General features: G+C 41.5%; 1 protein-coding gene across 3 annotated transcripts in view; it reads left to right on the top strand.

The window, feature by feature from the left end:
- The first annotated feature begins 446 nt into the window (after window positions 1–446).
- The window catches only part of TBCE (tubulin folding cofactor E), a 505,807-nt gene continuing 478,985 nt past the window's right edge, over window positions 447–27,268 (top strand). For all 3 annotated transcript variants that reach the window (XM_089690000.1, XM_089690001.1, XM_089690002.1), the window contains exon 1: window positions 447–547. The gene's annotated coding sequence lies outside the window, so the exon portion shown is untranslated. The remainder of the gene's footprint in view (window positions 548–27,268) is intronic.

The raw sequence follows: 27,268 nt of genomic DNA on the forward strand, positions 1-27,268 counted from the left end.
TTGCGACGCAGTTGTGGGGCGTTTGCGGAGCGGTAACACCACTCAAATTGTATTATAGGCGTTTGTGGGGCGTTATTAACGCTCGGCAACCGCCACTAAACCGCGCATGCGGCGTTTGCAGAGCGTTAAAAAACGCTCTGCAAACGCCGGACCAACGCTTGCCAAACGCTATAGGGGCGTTTAGCAAGCGTTGGTAAAACAGCCAAGTGTGAACGAGCCCTTACATTGCATAAATTCCCACAGCACCCTGTATGATTGACACTACATACCCTCCCCATGTTAACCTCTACTGCTAGACTCTGACCCTGCATCCCGATATCACCTTACATCGCCGTCAGTGACACTATCGCCATTGTTTCAATCACATTGGTATAACTAGACGTAAACAATTGAATTCTGCCGGGCTCTCTGTGAACGCCCTGTATGCTCCGCCCCCGTTATACACCCTTCGATTACATCACTTCCAGGGACTTCTAGCCGCTTCCTCTGCCGGGTATGTCTGGTTGCCAGTACCTAGGTGTTAATATACAGAACTTCATCCAGAGAGGTAGGTGTCTACCGAATGTTCTACGAACAGGACCTTGGGAATCTGCTCAGTTTGACGGCTGGTGTAAACATATTGTGACAAACAGCCTGTTAGCCCAGAATATGAGTGATACAGCTAATAGAAGACGTAGAACAGCAATAAACACTTTAATTTGAACATTGAATAAGGGTTGCAAATGTATAAAGCAGCGTTTTTACCATACTACATATTTATGATTGCCCTTCTCTGGTATACTCGTGTACTTGGTCCCTTCCACGTTGCTTGGGATAAATGCAAATGTGGCAAGGGGAGAGGAGAATACATTGACAGTCTTCATTCCACGGTCTCACAAGCTTCATTCTGTTTGCATGTCTGGTCCCTTGAAGACACTTCTCTTCACTGCGCTCTGACATCCTGACCATCAGTGCAGGACCAGTAGACCTGCATTGTCTGCAAGGATCCGCCTACATCCTACTAGCAAACGGCAGAGGAGAGTGGCAGCAGCTGGGGGAGTACGTTATGTATTTGTAATTTATTCCTCTCAGACAAGTGGGCATTTATTATTATACAGGATTTATATAGCACCAACAGTTTGCTCAGCGGTTTACAATATAATGGGAGACAATATAGCTTCAATACAAGAGGGTTAGAGGAGGACCCTGCTCCTTGGAGCTTACAAGCTAAGTTTAACTCTTAACTCATAATTGCCAGGGGACTGCATGGAAGGCATGAATTTAACAAGTCAGGATAGGACTTTAACCACTTGCCCACCAGAGGATCCCAACCCCCCCCCATCCTTCTTGACCAGGCCATATTTTGCGATACAGCGCTGCATTACTTTAACTGACAATTGCACGGCCATGCAACGCTGAACATAAATGAAATATATCTATGTCTAATCATTTTCTCACAAATTTTCTTTTGGTGGTATTTGATCACCTCTGTGTTTTTTAATTTTTTAGCTATAAAACATATCCAATAAAAAATAATTTAAATTTCTTCATACATTTAGGCCAAAATGTATTCTGCTACATGACTTTGCTCAAATAAATCCCAATAAATGTATATTAATTGGTTTTCGTGAAAGGTATAGCATCTAAAAATGGTGGTGTATATATACTGGAATTATTTATTTTTTTTATACTAGTGATGGCAGCGATCAATGACTTATAGCGGGACTGCGGCAGACGTTCTGACACTGGGTGGAAACTAACTGCTACTGACATCCCCAGTGACACTAATACAGTGATCAGTGCTAATAAAAAGCACTGGCACTGTACTAATGACACTGGACAGGAAGGGGTTAACATCGAAGGGTTAACTGTGTGCTGTTTTACTTGGGAGACATGCTGCTTTGTAAAGTTCTGCTTTGTAGAGGGATACAAAGCATCATGTCCATGCTGACAGGAGAGAGATCTGTGTTTACATATAGATCTCTCCCCTCTCAGCCCTACTGACGATCACCAAGTTCTGGCAGGGAATCGCCGGCTGGGACCTGGTGATTGAAATCCCTAGCAGCCAATACCAAATCATATGTATGTATTTGTATATGTGTGTGTGTTTTTGTGTGTGATGGAGGTGTGGGTGGAACAGAACGCACGCGGAGAGCAGTAGGACACACAAGACATTTATCGAGTGATTTGGAGGGCACACAATGAGTATAGCAAGGTTCTGGCAAAACCAAAGTTAAGTCCGTACCACAGGGTGGGACACAACAGGGAGCAGTTTCTGGCAGGCAATGGGTTAAATCCGAATGGCAGACAACAGGGTGGAAGACTAGCAGGCAATGGATTAAGTCCTGGTGGCACACAACAGGGCGGCAGAACTCGGGCGGGTAAGGATTAAGTCCAGATTGGGTCCTCAGCACAGGAGTGGCACACAACAGAGGGACAGAACTTTGGTGGGAAAGGATTAATTCCAGGTTGGATCCTCGGCACAGGGGATGGCACACAGCAGACAGTCAGAGCACAGGGTAGCAATTCAGGGACTCACCAGCCAGCAGTGGCCTCAGCAGAGGAAGTCTACGCAGATGGGCATCAACTCCTCACGGGTCTTCAGAGGGCTGTGTGTCTTGGCAGCAGCTTCAAGACCACACAGGCAATGTAGAACCACAAGTCCCAGCAGTGCGCAAAGCACAGTTCAATGCATTTCCTAGCAAGGCCTGCAGCCATGAGCTGCTCTCTGGATCCTCTACTCAAACTCTGCCCATTCTCCCCCCATAGGGACATTATATCATCCTTTCAATTTGACCAAGCCCTAAGCCCCCGGTGCCGACACGTCTAGGACACCATGCTCTCTGTGCTCCCTGCTGGGATCAATCTTCTCTCCCACCCCCTACGGGCAAAGGAACTCCCAATTTCAACTAAGCAGACAAGCTGGCTGCTGGACACACTTGTCGATTCGAACAAACAATACCAAAATAAAATAATATTTCTGATCTCCGTCACAATATATATATGTGAATTTGCGCAGCTGTGCCGCCGTGTAGCAGTACATCTGCTATAGGGTGGTGGGCAAGTGATTAAAGCTGAACTCCAGAGAAAGCAAAAATGGTTCCTTGTAGGGGGACCGCCCCTGAACTGTAAGGGTTAAATGCTCTTTTATGTCTTGGGGAACAGGAAAATCAATTTTGCTTGTTGGATCTTCTGCTCCTACACTGTTCTGTAAGAACTATGACATGGTGGTTGAATGCTCTCTGAGGTCATCAAGTCCAATGCAGGTTCTGTAGCCCTTCACTGGGTTTGAGGATGCAGACGAACATTGGCTGTAGCTAGGAGAGCACCAGTTGCTGCAAGAGTAGAGAATTGGGTTAGCAAAATGCTTTTCCTGTCCCCTAGACTGGTGGTTTCCAACCTTTGCTTGATTTTTCTGGCAGTTGGGGCTCTATTCCTCTCACTAATGAGGAAAAAAGTGTGTATAAGGCAGCACTAGACCAATATGGAGTGTGGTATCTATGAAGGTGATCCATGATATGGTGCTCTTCAAAGGGATCTTGTGCGTCAATGAGGGTGGAAGGAAAGATGGTCCTGATGGGGACTCGGCTCTTGCCTCGCTGGCAACGACGTAAAGTCTTTCCGCAGGGAAAGTGTAGATGAGGTAGTAGGCACACTCCTATTATGCATGGATGTCACACTTCAGGCTTTTATACAATGTTTAAACCACTTGCCCTCTTGAGGATTTACCCCCCCTTCATGACCAGGCCATTTTTTTGCGTTCTAGCGCTGCGTTACTCTAAATGACAATTGTGTGGTCATGCAACGCTGCACCCAATTGAAATTTACTCACTTTTTGTCCCACGAATTGAGCTTTCTTTTGGTGGTATTTTTAATTTAATGTGCTATAAGCAAAAAAAGACCGACAATTCTGAGAAATAAAACAATATTTTGGACTTTTTGCTATTAAACATGTTCAATAAAAAAATTTAAACAATCAAATTTCATCATAAATTTAGGCCAAAATGTATTCTGTGACACATCTTTGCTAAAGAAAAAAAATCCAAATACGTGTAAATAAATTGGTTTACGTGAACGTTTTAGAGCGTTTACAAATGGCGGTATAGATAATGGGATTATTTTTTCTACTAGTAATGGTGGCAATTAGCGAATTTTAGCGGGATGCAGCGGACATTCTGACACTGGGTGGAACTACCTTGGAACTACCCCAGTGACACCAATACAGTGATCAGTGCTAAAAAAAAAAAGCACTGACACTATACTAATGGCACTGGGCAGGAAGGGGTTAATGTGAGGGGTGATCAAAGGGTTAACTGTGTGCTGGGAGTGTTTTATTAGGGGGCAGGGAATGTGTGGTTCACTGTAAGCACACTGATCGGGATGACCGTTGCTCGAGCTGACAGGGTGGCAGATTTTGTAAACAAAACCGTTTTCCTCCCCGTCGGTGATTGTCGGTAATCACCGGGCGCCTGCGGGTAATTACTGGGACCCGGTGATTGACATCCGCGGCTGCAAATGGCAGTGCACGTAGGGCGCACGCGCGCCCCCAACCCGGAACTGCAAAATGACATATATATATATATACGTGATTCTGCGCACAGGTGCTGCCTTGTAGCCGTATATCTGCTATCGGGCGGTCCATAAGCATTTAGTTGAAGTTTACAGTTCACAGGGTAGAAATTGTGCCAACAAGTGTCTTTTCCCCTGAAACACGTTGGATCCATTTGTACCCTGTGAACGGCAAACTTTAAAAAAATATGCTATAAAAACCTGAAGTGTGACGTCCCTGCATATCTAGCACGCCTCCTACCTTATCTACGCTCCCACTAATATGAGGCCCTATTCATCCCACTGACACCAACAAAGAGGCACCATTCCTTCCACTAATACCAAAGACAGAACACTATATTCCTCTTGGAATATAATTTTTTTTTTTACTCCCACTGATCACTAAGCCTGAGGCATTGTTTACATTGCCTCGGGGTATTTCTACTCCTAATGGCTACAGTCTAGCCTCCCTAATGTCTGAAGGACAGTAAACTGGCCCTATGTTTAGAAAGTTTGGAGACCTGTGTCCTATACCTAAATGATAATTTAAGCTTTACATTGCAGAGGCAGGCCTGTTGAATGGGAGCATTTTTATTTTCCCTGGAGTTGAGCTTTTAAGCAAAGCAATTAGCTTCATAAGGCTCCTTTCACACAGGCGTGTTTCATCAGTTCTGTCACGTTTTTCAAAGAAAACACGGATTCAGTTTACATCATTTTTTTTTTTTTCATCAGTTTTTACATCTACTAATGAAGAAATGGACTGTTTGTCCGTTTTTACATCTGCTTTTTTGTCTGTTATTTTTTTTTGTAAATGCAACAAAAATAGGGCTTTGAGCTGTTTAAAAAAAAAAAAAAAAAAAAAAAGGATGTTGGCAGATGTAAATGGCTGAACATCTGATTTTCCATAGAGGTGCATTGATGTCCGTTTTTTCATCCATAAACAGATGGATGAAAATTGGACAAATTGAACGCCAGTGTGAAAGGGGCCTTAAAACAATTGTGGAGTTCACTCTGTTGTTAGGCTACTTTTTATACTGCTCGCGTTTTTGCTGTGGTGCATTTTTGATGCATTTGCGTTATGTTTTCCCCCACTGGAGAAAGCACTTCCCACGGGTGTGTTGAGTTTTTGATGCGGTTTCTGTTCTTTTCAATGGAGGGATGTGTTTTTTTTAAAACTGATCAAACATGCACCAAAAATATAGCAAGCAGTTATTAAAAACGCAACTGAAGCGCAACAGATCAGTGTGAAGAACTCCATAGTATTTAAAGGGATACATTTTTTTGTTCCACTTTTTTAAAATGAACAAAAAATGGATCAGTGTGACAGCAGCTTTAACCGCCTCCTGCCTGCCATATAAGGAAATTATGGGAGCAAGGCGGTTCTCTCGTTCTGGGAGGACATCATATGACGTCCTCCCACTCTAACCACGTGTATGCGGCTCCGGGGGCCCCCCCTCGGACACAGCGGATCACCAATCAACGGAAAGAGCTGAAGACGTCGACTCGGTCATGTGATCAGCTGTATCCAATCACAGCTGATCGCATGTAAATAAGGAAATGCTGGTTATCGGCATTTCTCTCCTCACGAGCGGTTACGCTGACTGCTCGTGAGGAGAGCCGGTAATCTGCATTCCTCACAGGGGACATGTACACTGATAATCAGGGCACTGATGATCAGTGTGTCCTGATGATCAGTGTAGCCCCAGCAGTGCCACCTGTCAGTGTCCATCAATGCCAGCTGTCAGTGCCTACCAGTGCCAGTCATTGCCACCTATCAGTGCCATATGAGTGATGCCTGTCATTGCCCATCACTGCAGCCTCATTAGCACACATCAGTGAAGGAGAAAAATCACTTATTTACAAAATTTGATAACAAAAACTAAGAAAAAATGTTTGTTTTTTTCAACATTTTCAGTTGATTTTGGTTTGTTTAGCAAAAAATAAAAAATTCAGTGGTGATTAAATGCTACCAAAAGAAAGCTCTATCTGTCTCTAAAAAAATGGTAAAAATTTCATATGAGTACAGTGTTGCATGACCGCACAATTGTCATTGAAATTGAGACAGCACTGAAAGCTGAAAATTGGCCTGGGCAGGAAGGGGGTATAAGTGCCCTGTAGGCAAGTTGTTAAATTGGAACCAAAATCAACTTAAAAAAAAAAATCTGACAAGTGGGCAGGCAGTTTACTGTGCTGTGTGGATTGAAGCTCAGGTTTCACAGCTAATTGACAGAGTAGTTGTCCAGTGGTTCAGGTCAGGACTTTATCCTGTTCACACATGTGCGGTTTAGAAACAGTTCCCATAGAAATCTATAGCCTGTAATCCGCACATGAACCGGACCGCACTGTTCAGAAATCAGACAGCACTCTTTTTCAGTCCACATTGAATCCACACTGCCAGTGCATCACACATACACTATATTGCCAAAAGTATTGGGACACCCCTCCTAATCATTGGATTCAGGTATCCCAATCACCTCCATGGCCACAGGTGTATACAATCAAGCACCTAGGCATGCAGACTGCTTCTACAAAGATTTGGGAAAGAATGGATTGCTCTCAGGAGCTCAGTGAATTCAAGCGTGGTAATAATAAATAATTCCATCCGTTAACCACTTCCCGACCAGCCACTGTAGAAATACGGTGGTAGGGCGGCACGGCTGCGCAAAACCACGTTTTAATACGTGATTTTGCAAAACGGGGTGCCCTACCTGCGCTGCTGATCGCGGTCGTGGGTGTTAGTCGCCGGGTCACGGCCGGTCATTACCGGCCGTGTCCCGGCGATTAGCGGTAATCACTGACAGAGAGCACGGCTGCAGTGTTTACACTGCACCTCTGCTTTCTGTCAGTTGCCTGTCAGCTCCTGACATGCTGATCCGGAGAGAAGAGTTTATCTCTCTGGATCAGCATGTTCCCCTGCAGTACACACCCCGCCCCCTAGGAAAACACTCCCCTCACACAGTTAACCCTTTCATTGAATAAAAAAGTTAACCCCTTCCTCGCCAGTGCCATTAGTACAGTGTCAGTGTTTTGTTTTTTTTTTTGCACTGATTACTGTATTGGTGTCACTGGGGATGTCAGTGACTTCAAGTCAGTTCCCCCTCAGTGTAAGAATGTCCTGATAATTCGCTGATCGCCGCCATTATTAGTAAAAAAAAAAATTACAAATTCTAGTATCATACCCGCCATTTGTAAATGCTATAACTTTCACGTAAACCAATTAATTTACACGTATTGGTTTTTTTTTTAGCAAAGACATGTCGCAGAATGCATTTTGACCAAAATTTGACGAAATTAGATTTTTTAATTTTTTACTGGACATGTGTTATAGCAAAAGTCCAAAATATTGGTTTTTTTCTCAAAATTGTCAGCCTTTTTTTTTTTATAGTGCAAAAAATAAAAAATGCACAGGCGATCAAATACCACCGAAAGAAAGCTCAATTTGTGGGGAAAAAAATTACGTAAATTTAATTTGGGTGCAGTGTTGCATGACCGCGCAATTGTCAAAGTAACTCAGCGCCGTAACACAAACCTCTTCTGTAACCGCTTCCTGACCACCCTATAGCAGAAATACTGCTACAGGGCAGCATGGGTGCACAAAATCACATTATATATATATATATATATATATATATATATATATATATATATATATATATATATACACATGATTTGCGCTCCCATTCATCATATTTAACCCCTTGATTGCCAGGAACACGCTCATGCACAATAATCTATTGCTAGTATAGCGTCTGAACGGATCAATATCTTTGATCAGGTCAGCACTATACCAGCGTTCACATTAATATAGCATCCCCATAAACGCAGCGTTAGCAGGATCAGCCCCGACACATGCCAGCACCTGCGTTTAGCCTCTACGCTTACCCCCCCCCCTTCTCCCCCAGCAAGTGCAGTGTCAATAGGTCCCTGTCACTTGATACATTGCACACAAAACCGCAGTGTTCGCAGAATCAGGCCTGATCTCTGTTTTGTCAGTAAATTTTGATGACTCTCATATGCAGCAGAATGCCAGTACTAGTGCCGTGCTACCTTTTGGTGAACTGGCGAGCACCAGCGGTCTAGTACGTCTTGGTCTTTCACATATCCAACCTGGAACTGCCCAACCTGGAATTCAGGTGGAAATAGCAAATTTAACTACTCCCCTTGATTTTTGGAGCTGTTTTTCACAGAATATCTGTATGCGTTGATTGTGGATCAAAGCAATTTATACGCACACCATTTTATCACCGCCAACCAAAATTCAAACCTTGCCAGACCAGTCGCATGGAAACTCATTACGGTTTTCGAATTTACATTTTTTGGGGGCCTAACCCTCAACATGGACATTACAAAAATAAATTAATTCCAGTTGTATTGGTCCACAGACCCAATTCATCAAATGCCGTGTTCTCTGCTGCCATGGCCAGGCATAGATATGAGAGTATCATGTGTTTTATGCATTTCAACAACACACTCTGTCATCCTCGGGGTAACCCTGAATTTGGCCGGCTCCACAAAATTCAGCCCGTCGCAAATCACCTTAGCCAAAAATTTGCAGATGTCTATACTCCCCAGCAAAACATCTGCATTGATGAGTCCCTCATTATTTTTTCTAGCCGCCTTGCATTCAAACAATTTCTCCCCAGCAAGCGTGCCAGATATGGGGTCAAGATGTAAAGACCTGTGAAAGGACAACAGGCTATACTTATAAGTTTCAGATTTACGAGGGAAAAGATAGTCACGTGGAGCCCCCCGGATGCCCAGACTACATGGGAAGCAGTGGCAAGATAGTTTGGGACTTGGTGTCATCCTTTTTCCATATGGGGTACCACTTATACGTGGACAATTTTTATTCAGGCGTGCCACTATTTAGACATTTGTACAATCTTGGAACTGGCGCATGTTGCCAAGTGTGACCAAATGTGTGCCCACCATTAGAAGTGGGTGGATGCAGGGCAGTATATTCTAATGGTGGGCATACCACACACTTTTTCTGGCAGAAATTTCTTCTCTTTTTTTCCATTCAGCCCACAGGCTGCATACAAAAAAAAGAACATAGCATATACACCCAACAAGGACCAGCGACGTACTGGTACATCACTGGACTGAATGGTTATACCAGGATGATGCCTACAGCTGCAGGCATCATCCTGGTATAATTTTTTTCAGCCGGCGATTGGCTTTCATGTAAAAGCAATCCTAGTGGCTAATTAGCTGCAGGATTGCTTTTACAAGCAGCGGGGAGATGATGCCCCCCCCCCCTCCCCCGCTGCCTTCATCGGCCTTCTCGGGCAGTCTCGTGCCATTGGGGGAACCTGAGAATGTAGCCGGTGTTTCTGCCAGCTGACCATAGTGCTGATTGGAGACCAGAGTGGTGCCAATCATCTCTATAGTCTAAGAATTCGGAAGCTACGAGCATTTCATCACTTCCGTTTCGCAGGATATAAACAGTGCCATTTGTAAATTGGGAAAGCATCTGATCACACCAATTTTGGTTTGATTAGATAATGTAAGGGCAGAGGAGATATCTAGAGTCTGATAGACCCCAGATTTCTCAAAAAAGAATATATGACAATGCCCATTGAAGTTATAGGGGATATTTTCATTCCCTGTGATAGCTTTAAAAGTGATCAAAAAAAAAATGAAAGGCACAGTGTAAAAATAATTTAAAAAATCAAAATGACTAAAAAAAATAAAATGAAAAAAAAAAACCCCGCCCCCTCCCATGCACGCACACCTGTGTGCACAAGCATTGACAAAGTTCTTTTTTTTTTTTTTTTAAATTGCTTTTGAAAAATCGCTGCGCGAGTTCTATGTGCCATAAAAAATTGTAGTACCCATCAGTTTATTCACTAGTCTGCTTTAAAAAAAAATATAATGTTAGGGGGTTTAAATTAATTTCCTAGCAAAAATAGCTGATTTTTTTCATGTGAACAAAAAGTGTCAGAGAAGGCTTGATCTTCAGGTGATTAGAAGAGTGAGTGATGTGTGGCATAAACTTCTAATGCTGGGCATAAAATGCCCCCACCCCCCCAAAATGACCCCTTTTTGGAAAGTAGACACCCCAAACTATTTGCTGAGAGGCATGTTGAACAGGGTGGATTTGATTTAAATCAAACTGATTTAAATCACGATTTAAATCACTAGTCAGTAAGGCTTGATTTAAATCATAGTTTTCTACATAAAGACTAATTCTTGCTGGTATAACTTTAATATGCAAGTAGATGAAGATTTTTAGAATAACAACTTTTTGTTAATCATTCATATTTGGACAACTTTTCTGTTGTACTTAGGAAGGAGAAAAATAATCATTACCTTAATAATAACAATTTAAATAGATTTATTCAACTGAAACAATAACATTGCAGCATATGTTATTTGCTTAACCTCCTCGGCGGTATGATTCTTTCCGATTTTTTGTGCTGAAAGCGGTACCATTTTCTTGCATGGAAATATGTAGTTTTTTATTGTAGGCTGTAATTTTTAGGAATAACTCACTGAAATCTGTACAAACAAGAGTCTAGTAAACATCCCGGGTATGATAAAACTTGAAAAATGAAATCATAAATTATAATTTAATAAATAATCATAAAAAATAATATAATAATAAATTTAATTCAATAATATAATCAAACCAAGAACACTGAAATTTGAAATACAGAGGCAAATTCACACATCACTGAGCAAAGTCGCAAAATCGTTTTCAGTGTCTGATGACGAATTTCCCCACGAATCATCACTCAATTCTGCAAGTGGTTCTGATTTACTATCTGTTCTCTAGCTGGTCTAAAACTGCTTTTGACGTAAAGGGACGCTTTTTGGACGCCATGGACTTTTCTAAGTTTCCAGGCAGAAAAAACAGTCAAAATGCAGGCAGGGCACAGGACAAAGCAGTAGGGACAAAATATATGTGAAATGCATTGAAACCGCAATGACAGCAAAAATGAATTTTAAAAATTTCAAATTTGCCGCCAGTTCACGGCGGACCGGAACACGGAAGCCGGATGCCGGCATCGGCCGGAGGAGATGGCTGGGGACGCTGCAGGGGACACATCGCAGGAGCGAAGGACAAGGTAAGTGCTGCAGGGACTCCCTGAGCAACGCCGCATGGTAAGCCCGAGTGTAGCTCGGGGTTACCGCTCTTGGTACTCAAATTTTACCCCAAGCTACTCTCGGGAAAACCGCTAAGGAGGTTAAACAAACATCCATGTTTGTTAACTAATTTGGCTAAACAAAATATATATATTTTAAGAAACTTAGACTGTCAGCCCCTTCCTCCTCACACTTAGGCTCAAATTTACTAAGAACTGAGTCTACCAGCACATTCTGACCATTCAGGCAGACTCAATTACATCAATTAAGACCTGTCAGTCTTCTGAGAGGCGTCTAGCAATCTCATTGAAAAGCGTCTACTTTTCTGTTAGTAAATGTGGAATCGCGTTTGGCACATTTATAGGTGCAATACTGGATATGTTCGCTAGATGGCGCACAAGCGCGGTCATGATACCATTGATGTTTTCCTGTTAGCAAAAGAGAATACTTAGAATATAACATAATTAGTACACCTATATTATTAATTTATTTTTTTTTTTGCTGTTTCTCCAAAATGATCAGACAACTAATGCCTTTACTAATGAATGTCATACATTCTATTTTTAAATGTTAAACATTTTCACACTTATATCTCAAATAATTTGGACTGTTTAATAATTTTATAATAATAATGTTTAATAATTTGGAATAAGTTCCCAATATAATGATATAGCTTCATTCTCTTTAATCATGTAATTATTCTATGTTAAAGTCAAGTGCAGCGCTATAAATGCATGTGATCAATAATGAACGCATGTAAAAACCAAAAAGTGCAAAGAATTGCAAGAATGATGTAAAATGGTAAATGGTGCTAAAATAAGTTCATATAATCATTCCTGAATCGCTTTATCATTTTTAAACAATGTAACTATTCTACATTGTATCTCGAACTGTGTCTCCCACAGTGGTTTAGTGGTTAGAGCTCAGAACTTACAGCACTTGGGTCATGGGTTCTAATCCCAGTCATAGCTGCATCCCAGTTTGCATGCTGTCCCTGTATGGATGTGTTTCTGCCAACACTCAAAAGACATGCTGTTAGGTTCACTGGGCCTGCATAAATGTTAAAAAATAACATTTATGAATGTTAACAAAATGGAGCTCAATTTTCTGGGTTGTGTCAGTGCCAGGAATATTGATCAATCAATTATGATTTTGCCTAATGACTAGAAAGTGGATGAATGTTACTTGCGTCCTGTTCTACCAAGTTCGAAATGTGCAAGTTTCATGCTGTGTATATTTCATTGTAACTTTTTTATCTTTGTTTAAATCTGTCTCCTTATACAACTTGACCCCCTTCCCCACCCCATCATCATCACCTGTCCCATATGCAAATCTATGGATCACCGCCCCACTCTTTTTAACTATTTACTGATCAAGTGAATGTGTCTCATTTTCTATCAGCTACAGCTCAGATCTCACATTATTATACGATTGCTGATTGTATATCACCACTAGTCTGATTGAATTCACAATCCCTGGTCAGTCCCGTTCCCTGACCTCTAATAATCTTTAGGACCAGCTCACACTACATGTGTTTCAGTTGCTTTTTCGGCATCACAAACGCACAGAAAGAAGGTTATATGGTTGTCAATGTCATAGTTCACATCAGCGCTTGCATTTTCAGTGCATTGAAGGTGCTGTAAACAAAGTTGATCATGCTGCATTGTTTCTGCACAGAACTGTACTGGAACACATTGAAACGTCCTTGAATATACTAAAATGCACGTCCCTAATTAAATTGAATAAAAAGAAAGTAGAAAAAACTAACTGGAAGGGATACAAAAATGCAATGCAGCCATGTCCCAACCATTTAGCCACTGTGCTACATTCAACTAGAACATGAAAATCCCCCCCCAAAAATAAATAGTCCAAATGTTTATTGATCAAATACACATTCCACATTTATTTGGACAGCAACAAGTAGGCACATTCAATTTCTTGGGGGGGAAAGCAGGATTGATGTTGCCAAAATAGAATGGTCCTGCTCATAAGAGCTTACAATCTAAAAGATTATACTTCTAATGAACTGTGCTTTCACAGGTTACAGCAGGAAACAAACAGGTAATATAAATCACATATTAGGCTTATCTATCCACAAAGCAAGCTGCAGATCGAAATATCAATATAAAAAATACATACATGCCAAAATAACACCTCCCACCTCCCCAAATCCCCCACACGTACATTTCTCATCATGTTTGTCTGAAAACTGCATTTCATTCTAAATAAAGCAAACTTGGAAGAGCAGAGCAATGGACATGTGTTAGGATTACAATGCAAAGATAATAAACACACATTGTACAATAACACACAAACACACCTTAGAAGGAAGAACATGCAAAACATTTACAGACCACATCAAAACAGAGTGTGGGAGGAAACCAGAGTACCCGGAGGAAACAGGCACAGGGAGAACATGCAACCTCCAGGCAGGAGATGCCATGGCTGGGATTCGAACCAACGACCCTAGTACTGCCAGGTGGAAGTGCTAACCATTTAGCCACTGTGCAACATACAACTAGAACATGAAATAATCCCCCAAAAAATACATAGTACAAATGTTTATTGATCAAATACACATTCCACATTTATTTGGACAGCAACAAAAAGCTACATTCAATATCTTGGTGTGAAAAAAAAAAGCAGGATTAATGTTGCTAAAATAGAACGGTCCTGCTCATAAGAGCTTACAATCTAAAAGATTATACTTATAATGAACTGTGCTTTCACAGGTTACAGCAGGAAACAAATGGTTAATATCACTTGGGCTTATTCACAAAACAAGCTGCAGATTGAAATATCAATATAAAAATACATACATGCCAAACTATAAACACCTCCCCCACACATACATTTCTCACCATGTTTGTCTGAAAACTGCATTTCATTCTAAATAAAGCAAACTTGGAAGAGCAGAGCAATGGACATGTGTTAGGATTACAATGCAAAGATAATAAACACACATTGTACAATAACACACAAACACACCTTAGAAGGAAGAACATGCAAAACATTTACAGACCACATCAAAACACAGCGTGAGTGTGGCCTGGGGGCAATTCACCACAATATCTCTTCCTCCCCAAACCACCACAGACAAGGACTTGCAGTAATAATGTGCCTATACCAGGCAAAAATCATACACAACTGCATCTCTATATATAAGGTAGGCCACACCCACCACTGTCATTCATTTGGTCAGAGAAAGTGTTTCCACCTGATGAATCCTCTGCCCACCTGTGTATACAGGCCCCACAAATCAGAGTCAGAAAGAAAGCCACAGTGAAGTGTACCTGTACAGCATACAACAGAACATTGAACAGGGATGTGAAAGGGAACCCTATTGGCAATATTTCTTAGCCCTATGGGCACAATTCACTCCAGATTATCGCATGAGTTAAGGCAGTCACATGACCACATCTCGCATGCAATACTGAAAATGTCAATTCACTTTTGCTAGTATGCGTCATTTTCCATAAATCAGAAAACACTCAGGAAATGAAACATAAAAGGCCTTACACCGCAGTCACATCAAAGCCGATTTAGAAATTGTGCGACGTACAGTGAAGATGCTGATTTCCTTACGATTTGCAAGACATCTGACACAGATATCTATGCAAATTGCCACAAAAGTAGTACACGTACTACTTTAGAAATCAGTGTCGGAAACGCACCCATGTGACTGCTCTAATAGCAGACAATAGGGTGCGACTTGGCATACGATTTGCAAGCCTCATGTCATGCAAATCACATGCCAAGTCGCAGTCAATGTGACCGCTATTAGAGCGTTCATATTGGCGTGGTTCAAACTTGGTTGGAGCCGCAACAATTTTTAAAGTAATGAATACACTACTTTTCATGCGTTTTGCAGAGAGATCTGTGTCGGATGTCTTGCAAATCGCACTTTAAATCAGCATGTCCCCCGACTTTGAAATCATATGACTTCACTGTAAGTCACATGATGTGACTGTATTGTAAATAACAGCACTTAGAAATCTGCTTTAATCTGACCGGGGTAGCCTCCAGTAATATTGTTTGCGATTTGGTATGCAATTTGCATGACAGGCGACTTGCAAATCGTAGACCAAGTTGCACCCTATTGTCCACTGTAGGCTCTGTTCACATCCAATTGGATTGTGAACTCGTGCAACTTCACTGTAAATTAGGCAATTGCCACACCGGATTAGATATGATATTAGATATTCCTGAATAATGGAATGTCCTTCGTGTGAGAGTACCAACTCAGAGAGTGCCTATGAATGGCACGTGTGGTCTCTCCGTGACGGACAGTAGTGCATGAACTCGTGAAAAGTAAACCACCCTTGGGACTGGTCTACACTCACCAGAACAAAAGTATTAATGTGCATGGGTTATACACATCACACATCTGGGGGTGCAGTGGTATGCTGGCAGCAATGGGTTAGTCATCCAGCTCCATCCATCCATCAGGGTGGGTGCCCAAATGGTCCTGGGGAGGAATTAGCTCAGCCACAGGAGCCAGAAAGGTGCTTAATAGTGTAGTATACTGTCACAAGGGTGGATGACCTTTCACGAGTTCATGCACTACTGTTCGTGGTTATATTTATCTTGTGTAATACCATTTTACTAGTCTATATCATTTGACCAGCGCTCGCTTTATCATTTTTAAACAATGTAACTATTCTACATTATAGCTCTAACTGTGTCTCCCACAGTGGTTTAGTGGTTAGAGCTCAGAACTTACAGCATTTGGGTCATGGGTTCTAATCCCAGTCATGGCTACATCCCAAAAAATAGAGATCAATTTTCTGGGTTGTGTCAGTGCCAGGAATATTGATCAATCAATTATGATTTTGCCTAATGACTAGAAAGTGGATGAATGTTACCTGCGTACTGTTCTTTTGCCAATTAGGAAATGTGCAAGTTTCATGCCGTGTATATTTCATTGTAACTTTTTTCTCTTTTAAATCTGTCTCCTTATACAACTTGACCCCCTCCCCCACCCCATCATCACCTGTCCCATATGCAAATCTATGGATCACCGCCCCACTCTTTAACTATCTATTTACTGATCAAGTGAATGTGTCTCATTTTCTATCAGCTACAGCTCAGATCTCACATTATTATACAATTGCTGATTGTATCTCACCACTAGTCTGATTGAATTCACAATTCCTGGTCAGTCCCGTTCCCTGACCTCTAATAACCTTTAGGGCCAGTTCACACTACATGTGTTTCAGTTGCTTTTTCGGCATCACAAACGCACAGAAAGAAGGTTATATGGTTGTCAATGTCATAGTTCACATCAGTGCTTGCATTTTCAATGCATTGCAGGTGCTGTAAACAAAGTTGACCACGCTGCATTGTTTCTGCACAGAACTGTACTGGAACACATTGAAACGTCCTTGAATGTACTAAACTGCACATGTCCCTAACTACATTGAATACAAAGAAAATAGAAAAAAAAAGTGGAAGGGATACAAAAATGCAATGTCAACATGTCCAAAACGCAACCAAAATGTACTGGAACACACTAAACATGCATGCCAACAGGGCATGAAAAAAACCCATCAGGAACACATCTAGACTGTTTCTATAGTGTGAACCGGCCCTTAGGACTTGTTCACACCATTGGTGGTGCAGAAACGCATGCAAGAACACACATTTTCCAGCACAGCAAAGAAATGCAATGCCCTCTGTAGATGTGTGCAAGTACCATGATGAAAACGTTATTGCACCTACACACGTCTATTAAAAACAGCCCCATTCACAGCCACAAAAACGCATGGCACCACACTACTGTGCGGTTAGGTGCAACACACTTGGAAAATAACATGCCTGCAGTATTGTGGCATGTTTCCACATGTTAAGCAGCCCATTGAATTCAATGGGCTTTGTGAAAAAATAAATATAACAAACACAAAATGCCACATTCACACAGGTCCTCTGACCTGTACAGCATGAATGAGTGGGTTGTTTATGTGGCTAGAGCCACCTGTTACACTATGGGGACACAGCAGCTGTATGAACACAGGTTTTAATCTGACAAGTGTGAAGACGTGGGGAAGTGGCCCTGAATGCTCACTGTCTCTGTTCAGGGCTGTACAATTGCAACCATATGCTTGTCAAATTAGGATCTGCAGTATTCACATAGTGTAACATAGGTTGCATGCTAATGGCGACAGCCACAAAAACCAAACACTGATTCACACTCTACAGGCCACAGCACCCATGTGAATGAGCCCTCAATTACACAACGTTTGATTTGTTAACTCAGTACAGTTTTATCATTTGAATTGAACAGTCATTTGTTTGTGATTGTGTCCATGAAGAAAATGTGTATTTTTACCATATATATAATTAGGATATTTTCTCTGGTGGTGGGGGCCTGTCAGGTATGCTGTATGGGGCCCCGTGATATCTAACAGTGGCCCTGGGTGTATGCTTGTGTCTGTGCCACCTGTATAGTTAGGAAGAACAATAAGTTCTTCTATGGAGTATCTTGAACCTCTGCTATGTACCTCAATGCATCTAGGGATCGGCCACGTTTTCCTATGAAAAATAACAAAATTTGTTGTAATGTTTCCCCTGAAGCAAGCATGAACTAACCCCTTCATATGATAAAGCAGACCGAATTGGCGTTTTCCACAATTATGCATAGGCCAGATCTGTGTGCCCAGATAGGACCTCCCAGTGGCTATTCTATGGACAAGGTACACTTTTCTGTATGCCTGATCTTTATTGAGCTGCAATAGTCAATATGCTGCAATGGGCAGAAATATTTGGAAACAAACCACATGAGCTCAAATATCCAAACATTAATGTTCCTTCTTGACCCAGTGATGCTGATATTTCTCAATCTAATGGCAGATTGGTCAAACCACACTGGCGATTAAATGAGTTTCTTCTTAGTAATGAATCTTATTGCCTAGATATTACCACTCACCTGAAAACAACATATTTTGATATTAACAAAGCAGAGGACACTTCCCAGGCAATTACTTGGGCCTTGGTCAGGGGTTCCCCCGAATCCTGATTTGCTACATGAATTAGAACAAGCTCATCTGGAGCTCAATCTTTGCCTTACCACTAAAGCTGAGAAACAATTACGCTGGACTAACCATAAGTTCTTTACCTGGCGGGACAGACCTGGTTCCCTATTAGCGCATAAACTAACCCCTAGATATTCCCATTCTGCCCTTCCCAAAATCAGACTGTCAGGGGGCCATCTTTCTCAGGACCCCCAAAAGGTCCTCGAGGAATTTCATTCCTTTTATATTAATTTATACAACAGTCTCCAAGGTACTGCTCCCTCTTCCATCAGAGACTTTCTGGACACTTTGCCTTTATCGTTGCTTGAACAATCCCATAGGGACCTTTTATGGAACAACCCTTTTCATGTACGGAAGTACAAGGTCATTCAGATGCTATCTTCCAATAAATCGTTGGGCCCTGATGGCCTTCCCAACAATTATTCTAAAAAACTTTTTGATCATCTGGTCCCACATATGACTCTCTCTATTTTAATGCCCTACGAGACGGAGGGGTAATCCCATTAGACGAAAATAGAGCGTATAATAGTGTTATTCTGAAACCCAACAAAGACGTGACTGATGTCTTGAATTATCATCCTATATCGTTGATTAAGTTTGACTTTAAAATTCTCATTAAACTTTTAGCCCTGCGTCTTAACACTTTTTTGGGTCAGTATATCCATTGTGGCAGTGCGGTATCCTGCCATGGTGGAAATCATGATGGAGACCCTGGATTCTCAACCATACAGGTTGAGGGGCTCCAGGCAGTTATCATAATGCTGAGGAAACTGATTTATAAGTTTCCTCTTTAGTTTGTAAAGCCTGTTTTTGGGACCTGTAGCCTGGAGATTTCTAAGAGATTTAGGAGGGATGAAATCTCCAATCCTGGGCCCATGTTTTGAGAGCAGCCAGCGCGCTGATTGCACAGGTGTGTGCAGGCCTTTTTGTGGAGGCCAGGCCATGATTCTGGGCTCCACCCCGGCAGACAGGAGTCAGGAGGGCTCCACCCCGGCAGGCAGGAGGTCTCTGCCTTGGAGTCAGGTGGGCTTCACCTAGTAGAGGTGGTAGCCAGACAAGCTATGTGCTATTGGCTAGCTGTGTGCGGGAAAGCCATTTTTGGATAGAGTCTGCAGGAAACAGACGGAAATCGGTGTACAAGCCAGAAGGCTGAATATCATTTGCATTTGTTTGATGTGGATACCCCTGCGTGGGAAGAATTATGAATCTTTTTCTTTCAAATAAAATTGGGCAAAAAGGCCCTTAATAAGAAGCGAGTTGCTGTGTGCTTTAGAAAAGGGCTACCATTTTGAAGCGAGTTCACACACCATAATGACCAATCGGGTTTCATCGCTTAGCGCCAAACCTTGGACCAGATCACCTGCTCTATTGCTCTCATCTCAGCAGTTGAATCTAATTGGGATGCACCTCTGTGTAGAGATCTTTTACTCCTTTCTTTTGATTTACACAAGGCCTTTTATAGCCTAAATTGGGACTGCTTATTTACCACCTTAGAAACTTTGGGGTTTGGCCCTGTTACTTCCTCTGTTAAAAGTCATATATAGTTCTCCCTCTGCTTAGGTTTCTCTTAGAGGCTATAGGTCTCCTTCTTTCCCTATTCGAAGAAGCATTAGACAGGGTTGCCCCCTTTCCCCCCTGCTTTTTGCTCTAGCAATTGAACTTCTAGCAGTGGAAATCCGTTCACATCCTTACATTCATGGTATTCAATGTGGCCAATAGGAGCACAAATGTGCCCGTTTTGCTGAAGATGTCCTTATGTATGTTACCGCCCCTCAAGAGACTTTGCCCAATCTAATGTCTTTACTACAACAATTCTCTCAGCTTTCTGGGCTCTCACTGAACTCTCAAAAAATGACTGTCCTTAATGTTTCCTTATCCCCCACAGTGACACATTCCTTGCAGACTACCTATAATTTTCAATGGGCTCAACATTCTCTTCTGTATTTAGGGGTTCTTTTAACGTCTTCTGTTGATACCCTTTATAAGGCTAATTATCCCCCTCTATTTAGGAGACTTAAGGAGGACCTCCGCTGTTGGGCAGATTGCCCATTGTCCTGGTTTGGCAGGGTTAACTCTCTTTCTACCTAGCATTCTTTATTGTAACGGAACCGGACCCAGACCGCACTTGGGTATTTCAGTTCCAGCTTCCCTGTCCGAACACAAATCCCCGGACACCACCGCTGATCATGCAGGAAATAAGACAGCACCAGACTCTCTTAAGACAGGAAGTCAACTGCTTTATTTTACCAAAGACACAAGATATAAACATTCAAAGGGAACAACCCACCTCCCTCCATAAGGACACAGGGCGGTGCAAACCAAATTTAGCAACCAGAGACACATCCCAACAGACCGTCCCATCAGGGGGGCTGCTGGAAACACCCCCCACCAAGTCAATACACAAACACATAATAGAACAATGGGACCACGTGGCAGTAAACAATGAACAACCCCCACATTCCTTCTATACATGTTTACATAATATCAGGACAGACCACCCTGTACCCCTAACAGGCACAGGGTGGGTTACACACAAGAGGAACAACAGGGGTCCCCCCACCCCCAAAAGTCACTCCCGTCACATTTATTATTTTAGAACCCTTCCAATAGCAGTCCCAATAGGTGATCTACAGCATCTGCAAGCTGATGACATTCGCTTTATTTGAGGAAATAGAACAGCCTGGATGAATAAACGGACACTGTATGCCTCTAAACTTGGGGTGGGATTGGCCTCCCCAACCTACAGGCTTATTACCAAGTGGCCTTAATTGCTCAACTTGCACATACTGTATTACGGCCAAGGGGCCTACCCTTCTCTGGGTTTGCTACAGTCTTTTATATTGTTATTGATACATGATGCCCTATCACTTTCAGGTTAACTTTGTTTGGTCTTTTAATGGGCTAGGTTAGTCCTTTTTGCATTTACAGTTGATTGTCATTACCTCTAACAATGTGATCTGCATCTGAATCCATAAGTATCTTTTCTGTTTGTTTATTTGATAATGGGTCATGTCTTATTTGCCACTTGAATGTGGAATTCTGTGTTACTGTCATATCAATTATTTGTGTACTGATGTTAGCCAGTCTGTTGTAATTGTTCTTTTGCACTTTCCTAATAAAAACATTGAAAATAAAAATATTTACTTGAGATAAAATTATAATTATACCACTTTCCAAAACTTTGTTTCAGCCACATCTTGAGTTTGCTGTCCAGTATTGGTCACCAATTCTCGGGAAGGGTGTGTTTGAACTGGAGAGAGGCCAGTGAAGGGCAACCAAGCTAATAAAGGGACTGGAGGGTCTCAGTTATGAGGAACTACTGCTACTTTTTCCTGGAGAGGAGATACTTCAGACAGGCACTTCCAGTTTAACCACTTGCCCTCTAGAGGATTTAACCCCCTTAATGACCAGGCCTCTTTTTGCTACTCGCCTCTGCACTAATACAACTGATAATTGCGTGGTCATGCAATGCTGTACTCAAACAAAATTTAGGTACTTTTTTTCACACAAATAGAGCTTTTTTTGGGGGGTATTTGACCACCTGTGCACTTTTTATTTTACGCGTTATAAACAAAAAAACACCGAAAATTTTGAAGAAAAACAATATTTTTTATTTTGAGCTATAAAAAATATATAGTAAACTCAAAGTTAGTTATAAATTTAAGCCAAAATGTATTCTGATACATGTTTTTGGTAAAAAAAAATCCTAAAGTGTATATTGATTGTTTTGTGTGAAAGTTATAGCATCTATATACTGCAATTTGCACCATTTTTTTGCTATACAATTGCTGCACTAGTTTAACTGACAATTGCGCAGTCATGCAATAAATGAAATTTATGTCCTTTTTTTCACACAAATCTTTTGGTGGTATTTGATCACCTGCGCGCATTTTATTTTTGGCGCTATAAACAAAAAACGTTTTGAGAAATTTTTTTTTGTTTTTGATAAACCATATTTTCTCATTTCTGTCATAAAATACCCAAAAAAACTAAAATTTCCTCATAAATTTAGGCCTAAATGTATTCTGCTACATATTTTTGGTTAAAAAAATCCCAATAAGTGTATATTTATTGCTTTGTTTGAAAGTTATAGCATCTACAAACTATGGTATAGATAATGGAATTTACACAGCTTTTCCTTTCTGACTGCTCATTACATTTCTTGAGGTGCTAAAATACCAGGACATAACAAACACCCCCAAATGACCCCTTTTCAAAGTAGACACCCTAAGCTATCTGCTGAGAGGCATATTGAGTCCATGGAAGATTTATTTTTTTTCCACACGTTTCTGGAAAATGACCCAATTTTTTTTTTCTTCCACAAAGTTGTCATTTAAATGATATATGTCTCGCACTAGCCATGGGCATATGTGGAATTACACCGTAAAATACATTCTGCTACTTCTACCGAGTATGGGGATACTACCTGTGTGAGGCGTTTTGGGAGCCTAGCCACATACAGGAGCCTGAAATCCAATGACCACTTTGAAAGCCTGAAGGTGTGTCACTTCCTCATTTCACTTCCTCATTACCTATCACAGTTTCGAAGGCCCTGAAATGCCAGGATGCTACCCGAGCATTTCGGGGCCTCTGAAACTGTGATAGGTAGTCAGGAAGTGTAATGAGGAAATAAAGCCCTTTAAAAGCCTGATGGTGCTTATTGGATTTTGGGGTCCTGTATTTGGCTAGACTGCCAAAACATCTCTTACATGTGGTACTCCCATACTCGGGAGAAGTAGCAGAATGTATTTTGGGGAGTAATTCCACATATACCCATGACATGTGTGAGCTGTAAATAATTTAAGTGACAATTTTTGTTTGTCATTTTCCAAAAACTTGTGGTAAAATAATAAATTCTTCTATTGATTCAACATGTCTCTCAGCAAATAGTTTGGGGTGTCTACTTTCCAAAAATGGGTCGTTTTGGGGGGTGGGGGCACTTTATGCCCAGCATTAGAAGTTTATGCCACACATCATTCACTCTTCTAACCACCTGAAGACCAAGCCTTTTCTGACACTTTGGCCCTGATTCACTAAGATGTGAGTCTATCAGCAGAGTCTGACCATTCAGGCAGACTCCGGTCAATCAATCAGTCGTCTGACCAGCGTCTAGCAAGCTCATTAACGAGCGTCTACTGACTACTTTGCTATTACTAAATGTGGTATCCCGTCTGGCACATGTTTAGGTGCAATACCGGATATGTTCGCTAGATGGCGCACAAGCGCGGGCTTTATTAATATTGGCGTTTTTATGATGGCCAATTTTAAGAGAATGGCGTTTTTAAGAGAATTCTTAGAATGTAATAAATAGTACACCTGTATTAGAATTTTCTATTTTCTTCTATTTCTTTTTTTTGCTGTGTCTCCAAAATGATCAGGAAACTAATGCATTTACTAATGAATGTCATACATTCTGTATTCAAATGTTAAACATTTTCACACTTATATCTCAAATAATTTATATACTTCTAATTTCCCAATATAATTATATATCTTCATTCTCTTTAATCACGTAACTATTCTATGGTAAAGACAAGTGCAGCGCTATAAATGCATGTGATCAATAATGAACGCATGTAAAAACCAAAAAGTGCAAAGAATTGCAACAATGATGTAATATTGTAAATGGTGCTAAAATAAGTTCATAGAATCATTCCTGAATAATGGAATGTCCTTCGTGTGAGAGTACCAACTCAGAGAGTGCCTATGAATGGCACGTGTGGTCTCTCCGTGACGGACAGTAGTGCATGAACTCGTGAAAGGTAAACCACCCTTGGGACTGGTCTACACTCACCAGAACAAAAGTATTAATGTGCATGGGTTATACACATCACACATCTGGGGGTGCAGCGGTATGCTGGCAGCTATGGGTTAGTCATCCAGCTCCATCCATCCATCCATCAGGGTGGGTGCCCAAATGGTCCTGGGGAGGAATTAGCTCAGCCACAGGACCCAGAAAGGTGCTCAATAGTGTAGTACACTGTCACAAGGGTGGATGACCTTTCACGAGTTCATGCACTACTGTTCGTGGTTATATTTATCTTGTGTAATACCATTTTAGTAGTCTATATAATTTGACCAGCGCTCGCTCTATCATTTTTAAACAATGTAACTATTCTACATTATAGCTCAAACTCTGTCTCCTACAGTGGTTTAGTGGTTAGAGCTCAGAACTTACAACACTTGGGTCATGGGTTCGAATCCCAGTCATGGCTACAGCCTAAAAAATGGAGATCAATTTTCTGGGTTGTGTCAGTGTCAGGAATATTGATCAATCAATTATGATTTTGCCTAATGACTAGAAAGTGGATGAATGTTACCTATGTACTCTTCTGCCAATTAGGAAATGTGCAAGTTTCATGCCGTGTATATTTCATTGTAACATTTTTCTCTTTTAAATCTGTCTCCTTATACAACTTGACCCCCTCCCCCACCCCATCATCACCTGTCCCATATGCAAATCTTTGGATCACCGCCCCACTCTTTAACTATCTATTTACTGATCAAGTGAATGTGTCTCATTTTCTATCAGCTACAGCTCAGATCTCACATTATTATACAATTGCTGATTGTATCTCACCACTAGTCTGATTGAATTCACAATTCCTGGTCAGTCCCGTTCCCTGACCTCTAATAACCTTTAGGGCCAGTTCACACTACATGTGTTTCAGTTGCTTTTTCGGCATCACAAACGCACAGAAAGAAGGTTATGTGGTTGTCAATGTCATAGTTCACATCAGCGCTTGCATTTTCAGTGCATTGCAGGTGCTGTAAACAAAGTTGATCATGCTGCATTGTTTCTGCACAGAACTGTACTGGAACACATTGAAACGTCCTTGAATGTACTAAACTGCACATGTCCCTAACTACATTGAATACAAAGAAAATAGAAAAAAATAAGTGGAAGGGATACAAAAATGCAATGTAAACATGTCCAAAACGCATCCAAAATGTACTGGAACACACTAAACATGCATGCCAAAAGGGCATGAAAAAAACCCATCAGGAACACATCTAGACTGTTTCTATAGTGTGAACCGGCCCTTAGGACTTGTTCACACCATTGGTGGTGCAGAAACGCATGCAAGAACACACATTTTCCAGCACAGCAAAGAAATGCAATGCCCTCTGTAGATGTGCGCAGGTACCATGATGAAAACGTTATTACACCTACACACGTCTATTAAAAACAGCCCCATTCACAGCCACAAAAACGCATGGCACCACAATACTGTGCGGTTAGGTGCAACACACTTGGAAAATAACATGCCTGCAGTATTTTGGCATGTTTCCACATGTTAAGCAGCCCATTGAATTCAATGGGCTTTGTGAAAAAATAAATATAACAAACACAAAATGCCACATTCACACAGGTCCTCTGACCTGTACAGCATGAATGAGTGGGTTGTTTATGTGGCTAGAGCCACCTGTTACACTATGGGGACACAGCAGCTGTATGAACACAGGTTGTAATCTGACAAGTGTGAAGGCGTGGGGAAGTGGCCCTGAATGCAGGATCTGCAGTATTCACATAGTGTAACATAGGTTGCATGCTAATGGCAACAGCCACGAAAACCAAACACTGATTCGCACTCTACAGGCCACAGCACCCATGTGAATGAGCCCTCAATTACACAACGTTTGATTTATTAACTCAGTACAGTTTTATCGTTTGGATTGAATAGGAATTTGTTTGTGATTCTGTCCATGAAGAAAATGTTGTGTATTGTTACCATATATATGTAATTTGGATATTTTCTCTGGTGGTGGGGGCCTGTCAGGTATGCTGTATGGGGCCCCATGATATCTAACAGTGGCCCTGGGTGTATGCTTGTGTCTGTGCCACCTGTATAGTTAGGAAGAACAATAAGTTCTTCTATGGAGTATCTTGAACCTCTGCTATGTACCTCAATGCATCTAGGGATCGGCCACGTTTTCCTATGAAAAATAACAAAATTCGTTGTAATGTTTCCCCTGAAGCAAGCGTGAACTAACCCCTTCATATTATAAAGCAGACCGAATTGGCATTTTCCACAATTATGCATAGGCCAGATCTGTGTGCCCAGATAGGACCTCCCAGTGGCTATTCTATGGACAAGGTACACTTTTCTGTATGCCTGATCTTTATTGAGCTGCAATAGTCAATATGCTGCAATGGGCAGAAATATTTGGAAACAAACCACATGAGCTCAAGTATCCAAATGTGAATGTTCCTTCATAGCAAGCCTCCATGATGTACTGTATGGGCCTGGCCCACTCCAAATGAATGCATTGTTCTGGTAGGTCCTCCTATGACAGACTTTAGCTACATGTGGAGGACATTGCACTGACTTTTCCTCAGATTGCATATTATCTGGCGATCTGAAGTCTCGGGAATACAATCAAGAGGATCTGACACTTTTTTAAGGTAACAAAAAATAGTCTTTAATTGACTGAACATAAAAATAAGCCAACATGGCTAAAACATATCTTGAAAATATGGGGACTCTGATATCCAGCGACAGTCCGTTCACGAACGAGAAGCAATTCTGCACCCCTAAAACCAACATAGAGGAAAGGGATGGTCAAATTGCTGTGCTGCTTCCAAACCACCTCTGGCATGCCAGGGTCTTTATGCAGGT

Source organism: Staurois parvus, unplaced genomic scaffold (assembly GCF_062004578.1).
Source record: "Staurois parvus isolate SC_StPar_1 unplaced genomic scaffold, SC_StPar_1.0 ptg000509l, whole genome shotgun sequence".
In the NCBI taxonomy this organism is placed as follows: domain Eukaryota; kingdom Metazoa; phylum Chordata; class Amphibia; order Anura; family Ranidae; genus Staurois; species Staurois parvus.